This window comes from Odocoileus virginianus, chromosome 1 (genome assembly GCF_023699985.2).
Source record: "Odocoileus virginianus isolate 20LAN1187 ecotype Illinois chromosome 1, Ovbor_1.2, whole genome shotgun sequence".
Taxonomy (NCBI): Eukaryota; Metazoa; Chordata; class Mammalia; order Artiodactyla; family Cervidae; genus Odocoileus; species Odocoileus virginianus.
Window position 1 is genome coordinate 83,881,480 of NC_069674.1, and position 8,373 is coordinate 83,889,852.

Sequence of the window (8,373 nt, forward strand, 5' to 3'; positions counted from 1 at the left end):
CTAATAACCATGATAATGTAATGTAACACAAAATATACATGGAATATCAATGCAGAGAGAGTGAAAAATAGTGTTGGGACAATTGTGAGTTATTTAGGAAAAAACCAACATGGATTTGTAAACATTGCATTTTTTAATTTTAATTTTTCTATGTGAAACTAAGTCTTTTCTTTCTTTTTTTTAATTGAAGTATAGTTGATTTACAGTATTATATTAATTTCAGGTGTATACCATAGTGATTCAATATTTTATGTATTAAACTCTACTGCGATGAGGGAGACCTGGGTTTGATCCCTGGATTGGGAAGATCCCCTGGAGAAGAGAAAGGCTACTCACTCCAGTATTCTGGCCTGGAGAATTCCATGGACTGTATAGTCCATGGGGTCGCAAAGAGTCAGACATGACTGAGTGACTTTCAAAAAAAAAGTTATTATAAAACAATGGCTAAATTTCCATATGTTATAGAATATATCCTGTTGCTTAACTATTTTATACTAGAAACTTACTTTATACCAAAATGCATTCATGATGGATCAAAGAGCTTAGTGTAAAACTTTTAAGTCAACATATACATACATATATATATATTTTTTTCTGGCATTGGTACTAAAAGTTCTTTCTAAAAATAGTGTATCTAATTTCAAAAGAACAAATCAACAAATTTGATGATGATTCTTTAAAACTTAGGTGTTTATAAATATTTTTTAAAAAGGTAAAAATACTTAACACAGAATATGTTCATACAAACGGATAAGAAAATATGTAGTCTACAATAGACATATATGCAAAAAAGCATCAGCATATGTTTTAAGGATAGGGAATACAAATGCTTAAAAACATGGGGGAAGGTTCAGGGTTGTCTGTTATCCAAAAATTATTAATGAAAAAACAGATGCCATTTTTACGCATTAAATGCTCAAAGAATTTTTAAATGACAATACTTAGTCTAACAGTAGAAGGTTGAAATAGGAACTCATTAATGTTAGAATGGTAAATTGACTCAGATTTTCTTGCAATTAGTTGACAACGTGTAATAAAATCTGGCAAAGAGCCAACTCATTTGAAAAGACCCTGATGTTGGGAAAGATTGAAGGCAGGAGGAGAAGGGGACGACAGAGGATGAGATGGTTGGATGGAATCACCGACTCAATGGACACGAGTTTGGGTAAATTCCAGGAGTTGGTGATGGACAGGGAGACCTGGCGTGCTGTGGTCCATGGGGTCGCAAAGAGTTGGACACGACTGAACAAGTGAACTGAACTGAACTGAATAAAATCTGGCTCAGATGGTAAAGAATCTGCCTGCAATGCAGGAAACAAAGCAAGGTTCAATCCCTGGGTCGGGGAGATCCCCTGGAGATAAAATATCTGAAACATTAATTTCTATCTGGGAAATTTGCCTCCTAAAGAGTCATAAATAAAGTTTTTTATAAAGATGCACATTTCAGTATAATATAAAGCACAACAACAACAAAATGCAAGCTGTTTTTCATTCACTAAAAGAACCCTTTTCAAAGCTAAAGTAGCAGAGTATTGTGTTTTAGGCATGCCCTAGGTATTACTGTTCTCTCAGAAATATATGCTGTATAACCCCTGTCTTCCATTAGTTAACAAATTTTATTAATCCCACCTTAGTGAAGTTTCTGCAGTCTTTTCTTTCTTGTGTAATTCCTTTATTGCTGCCTTATTTCAGGCTTTTCTCATCTTTCTCTTGAACTCCCAGCTATCTCACTCCCACAGTGCTATGAGAGTTTTCCTTCTAAAGTACAAATCTAAACTCAAGATTGCTTTGACTAAAGTCTACAAGCAATAAATGCTGGAGAGGGTGTGGAGAAAAGGGAACCCTCTTACACTGTTGGTGGGAATGCAAATTAGTACAGCCACTATGGAAAACAGTGTGGAGATTTCTTAAAAAGCTGGAAATAGAACTGCCATATGACCCAGCAATCCCACTTCTGGGCATACACACTGAGGAAACCAGATCTGAAAGAGACACGTGCACCCAAATGTTCATCGCAGCACTGTTTATAATAGCCAGGACATGGAAGCAACCCAGATGCCCATCAGCAGACGAATGGATGAGGAAGCTGTGGTACATATACACCATGGAATATTACTCAGCCATTAAAAAGAATTCATTTGAATCAGTTTTAATGAGATGGATGAAACTGGAGCCCATTATACAGAGCGAAGTAAGCCAGAAAGATAAAGACCATTACAGTATACTAACACATATATATGGAATTTAGAAAGATGGTAATGATAACCCTATATGCAAAACAGAAAAAGAGACTCAGATGTATAGAACAGACTTGTGGACTCTGGGAGAAGGCGAGGGTGATATGTTTCAAGAGAGCAGCATTGAAACATGTATATTATCTAGGGTGAAACAGATCACCAGCCCAGGTTGGGTGCATGAGACAAGTGCTCGGGCCTGGTGCACTGGGAAGACCCAGAGGGATCGGGTGGAGAGGGAGGTGGGAGGGGGGACTGGGATGGGGAATACATGTAAATCCATGGCTAATTCATTTCAATGTATGACAAAAACTACTGTAATGATGTAATTAGCCTCCAACTAATAAAAATAAATGGGAAAAAAAAAAAGATTGCTTTGACTATTTGGTGTTCTTTGTGTTTCCATACAAATTTTAAGATTTTTTTGTTCTAGTTCTGTGAAAATGCCATTGGTAATTTGATAGGGATTGTGTTGAATTTGTAGATTGTTTTGGGTAGTATAGTCATTTTAACAATATTGTTTCTTCCAATCCAAGAACATAGTATATCTTTCCATCTGATTGTGTCATCTTCAATTTCTTTGATCAGTGTCTTTTAGTTTTCTATGTAAGGGTTCTTGCATCCTTAGGTAGGTTTATTCCTCAGTATTTTATTCTTTTTGATGCAGTGGTAAAAATGGGATTGTTTCCTTAATTTCTCTTTCTGATTTTTTGTTATTAGTATATAGAAATGTAACCAGTTTCTGTATGTTAATTTTATATCCTAAAACTTTACTGAATTAATTGATGAGTTCTAGTAGTTTTCTGGAAGAATCTTTGGGATTTTCTGTGTTCAGTATCATGTCATCTGCCAACACTGTTTTACTACTAGTTTTACTTCTTTTCCAATTTGGATTCCATTTCTTTCTTTTTCTTTTTCTTTTATTATCTGATTACTGCGGCTAGGACTTCCAAAACTATGTTGAATAAAAGTGGCTAGAGTGGGCATTTTGTCTTGTTCCTGAAATTAGAGGAAATGCTTTCAGTTTTTAATCAGTGAGTATGATGTTAGCTCTTGGCTTGTCATATATGGCCTTTATTATGTTGAGGTATGTTTCCTCTGTGCTCACTTTCTGGAGAATTTTTATTGTAAGTGGATGTTGAATTTTATCAAAAGCTTTTTTCTGCATATATTGAGACGATCATTTGGTTTTCATTCTTCAACTTGATAATGTGGTGTATCACACTGATTTGTGGATATTGAAAAATCTTTCCATCCTTGAATAAATCCCACTTGACCATGGTGTATGGTACTTTTAATGCATTATTTAGGTTCAGTTCGCTAGTATTTAGTGGAGGATTTTTGCACCTATGTTCATCAATGATATCAGTCTATAATTTTCTCTTTTTTTTATATCTGTATCTAGTTTTGGTATCAGGGTGATGGTGGCCTCATAGAATGAGTTCAGAAGTGTTTCTTCTTCTGCGATTTTTTGGCATAGTTTCAGAAGGATAGGCATAATTCTTCCCTAAATGTTCGCTGTGATTTTCCTGTGAAGCTATCTGGTCCTGGACTTTTGTTTGTTTGGAACTTTTTAATCACAGGTTCAAATTTAGTGCTTGTAATTGGCATTGTTTGTATTTTCTACTTCTTCCTGATTTGAACTTGGGAGATTGTACTTTTCTAAGAATTTGTTCTTTATTTCTAGGTTGTTCATTTTATTGGCATACAGTTGCTTATAGCAGATGCTTATAGTTATTTGTATTTCTGTGATATCAGTTGTAACTTCTCTTTTTCATTTCTGATTTTATTGATTTGAGCTCTTTTTTCCCTGATGAGTCTGGCTAAAGGTTTCATTTTTGTTTATCTTTTCAGAGAACCAGCTTTTAATTTCATTTACCTCTTTCATTTTTTGGTGTCAATTTTATTTCTTTCTGCTTTGATCTTTGTGATTTTTCCCTTACTCTAACTTTGGGTTTTGTTTGTTCTTTCTCTAGTTGCTTTAGGTGTAAAATTATATTGTTTATTTGGGGTTTTCCTCGTTTCCCGAGGAAAGGTTTTATTGCTATAAACTTCCATCTTACACCACTTTTCTTTCATCCGATAGGTTTGGGATTGTCTTTTCATTGTCCTTTATATCTAGATATTTTTTGATTTCCTCTTTGATTTATATTAATTGATCCATTGGTCGTTCAGTAGCATATGGCTTAGCCACCACATGTTTGTGTTTTTTTTTTAAAGCTTTTTTCTTGTAGTTGATTTCTAATCCCATAGCACTGTGGTTAGAAAAGGTGGTTGAAATGATTTCAGCTTTCTTAAATTTACTGAGGCTTGCTTTATGGCCCAGCATGTGATATCTCCTGAAGAATGTTTCATGTGCACTTGAAAAGAATGTGTATTCTGCTGCTTTTGGATGGAATGTCCTATAAATATCAGTTAAGTCTATCTGGTATAATGTTTTATTTAAGACTTGTGTTTCCTGATTAATTTTCTGTCTGGATGATCTGTCCATTGGTGTAAGTGGGGTGTTAAATTTTCCCCCTGTGATTGTGTTACTGTTGATTTCTCATTTTATGGTCTTAGTATTTGTCTTATATATTGAGGTGCTCCTATGTTGGGTGCATATATATTTATAATTATGTTATTGTTATTAAATATATCTTCCTCTTGGATTGATCCCTTGATCATGATGTCATGTCCTTCTTTGTCTTTTATAACATACTTTATTTTAAAATCTATTTTGTATGATGTAAGTATTGCTACTCCAGTTGTCTTTTGATTTCCATTTGCATGGAAAATGGAACTGGAGGAATCAGGCTTCCTGATTCCATACTATTCTATGAAACTACAGTCATCAAAACAGTATGGTACTGCCACAAAAATAGACATATTAATCAATGGAACAGAACAGAAAGCCCCAAAATAAACTCACACACCTATGATCAATTAATCTGTGACAAAGGGGGTAAGAATATACAATGGAGAAGAGACAGTCTCTTCAATGACTTGTTCTGGGTAAACTAGACTACTATGTGTAAAATAATGAAAGTAGAATACTCCCTAACACCATATACAAAAATAAATGCAAAATGGATTAAAGACATGAGTATAAGACTGGATACTATAAAACTCCTTGAGGAAAGCATAGGCAGAACAATCTGATACAAGCCACAGAGTATCTTTTTGGATCAATCTCCTAGTGTAATGGAAATAAAAACAAAAGTAAATAAATGAGACCTAATTAAACTTTTAAAAGCTTTTGCACAGCAGAGGAAACCATAAATAAAATGACAAGACTGCCTGCAGAATACGAGAAAATATTTTTAAATGATTCAACCACAAAGGATTAATCTCCAAAATATACAAATAGCTCATGCAGCTCAACAGCAAAAAAAAAAAAAAAAAAAAAATGTGTAGAAGGCCTAAAAAGTCATTTCTCCAAAGAAGACATTCAGATGACCAAAGGCACATGAAAAGATGCTCAATATTGCTAATTAGTAGAGAAGAGAAACAAAGTCAAAACTACAATAAGGTATCACCTCCCATTGATCAGAAACATCAAAAAATCTACAAATAATAATTGCTGGAGAGGGTGTGGACAAAAGGAACCCCTCTGCACTGTTTGTGGAGTGTAAACTGGTGTAGCCACTATAGAGAATAGTATGGAAATTCCATAAAAAACTAAAAATGGAGCTAACATATGATCTTGTAGTCCCACTCCTGTGTGTATACCTGGAGCAAACTGTAATTCAAAAAGGTACAGGCACCCAGTGTTCATAGCAGCACTGTTTATGGCAGCAAAGACAAACCACATAAGTATTCATTGACAGATAAGTGGATAAAGAAGATATGGTGTATGTACACAATGGTATATTACTCAGTCATAAAAAAGAATGAAATAATGTCATTTGTAGCAACATAGTCTTAGAGATTATCATACTAAGTGAAGTAAGCCAGACAGAGAAAGACAGATATTATATGATATTGATTATATGTAGAATCTAAAAAAAAATGATATAAATGAACTTATTTACAAAGCAGAAATAGACCTATAGACATAGAAAGCAGATTTATGCTTACCAAAGGGGAAAGTAAAGGGAGGTATAAATTAGGAGTTTGGGATTATCATATACATACTACTATATAAAACAAATAGCCAAAAAGGACCTACTGTATAACACAGAAAACTATACTCAGTACTTTGTAATAACCTGTAAGGGAAAAGAATCTGAAAAGCAATATGTATGTGTGTGTGTATGTATGTATGTATGTATGTATATATATATGTGTGTATATATATATATATATATATATATATATATATATATATCTGAGTCACTTTACTATATATCCTGCCTGAAACTAGCACATTATAAGTAAACTATATTTCAATTAAAAAGTAAATTAAATAAAACTCTGGGCAAAGAGAAAATAATTTAGTAAATAAGTAAATAAACTTGTTATTCTTTCCTTAAACCCATCTATGTTTCATCTTATGCCATTCCCAACCTCTCTCCAAGCCATGAAAGACCCTTAGCCTCAGGTATGAAATTCTGAATATTCTGAAAGCACATTCCAGGTACTACTTTCAGTGGCATGCTCCTTGCCTCCATCTGTTTCCAGCTATGTGCTATACAGAACAGAATCTTGATTTTTATACAAGCACTTCTGCTTGGTTTTTTCGTAGTATTTTCCCTCAGCTGAACATTTTTTTCCCTAATTTTTCTTCTTCTTTGTCCTAAGCTATTCTCAACAATTATTTTATTGCCATGTCTACATCTTTCTAGATTGCTGCTGCTGCTGCTGCTGCTTCTAAGTCACTTCAGTTGTGTCCGACTCTGTATGACCCAATGGACTGCAGCCTACCAGGCTCCTCTGTCCGTGGGATTTTCCAGGCAAGAGTACTGGAGTGGGTTGTCATTCCCTTCTCCACTTTCTGGATTCCTCTAGGTATAATCTAAAATGTTTTGCACTTTGAAGTAATCTTTAAAGGAAAATTTTTATTTAAAATATTATGTTTTTATAACAGAAAATATGAAGGACATATTACATTTGCATGGTGAATTTCATTTGCTTTATTTTTATGTAGTTTTTTTCATACTGGATTTACAGGTTTTGTTGCAAATTTCTTTCTATGTTGTATATTATTGTTAAGTGAGTTTGTAGTTCAGTCTGCTTAAATACATTCCTGATTCCACTAAATTTTTGGCAGTAAAATAGACAATATGCTTAAACTGGGTAATTTGAAGAGTATTTGACAATAAAAGGACTATTTGCAAACATGGGGATAGAGTCCAGTGATAGTGTTTTATCCTTGAGTTAGAAACCATGGGGAGATATATCATTATCCTTAGGCTTCAAAGGGCAAAAGAAGGGTGTATTGCTGGACCTCAGAAGTACTTAGTATGTGGATATTTCTTGACAAGTTCTGTCATCTTTGTTGAAAAGTCAAAGCCAGGCTGAGGTCATCTTCAGGAAGGGACAGGAAGAATAACTACCCCTACTTCATTCTTTCCCTCTTCTCTGATCAAGACACATAATTGGCAAAAACCTATCCCTAAGCCAGGCAGTAGTGGATTCTAGAAAGACTGGCACCTCAAGGCAGAGAGCAAAGTATAGTGGGAAACTGGTGGGACACACAAAAGGGACTTGGCATACTCCTAAGATAGGATGTGAATTATTTATTGTTTTTCTGCTACTTTAATAATAAACATATTTGCATAAACATTTATTCAAATTCTTGAATAATAAGATTCTTCCTTAACAAATTTCCAAGGTGAAGCTTTGCTTTTTTCAAAGGACCCAGAAAAATAAGAATTAAAGGGCTTGATGAGAAGCTTTGCCCAGTTAAAATCCCAACCCTGGGAAATGATTGTGACTTTTAAAATGGCACCTTAAGGCAGGCTCCCAGCAGGAAATAGAAAGCACAGTTAAGCTAGGTAATTGAAGTTTGCAGGATGGATTTTATGGAAGGGAGCAAGTGATGGTATAGTCCCTTGGGCCTTATAACAGTGGGGAGGCTTTAGAACCCTTGTCTTGAAGGGTCAGGAGGAGGAAATAGTTCAAGAAATGCATCCACAAAGGGCATGGAAGATCTGTGTATAGATGGTCTCCAGATCAAGAGAAAGGAGCTAATCAGTGAGCCAGCAGGGAATAAGCA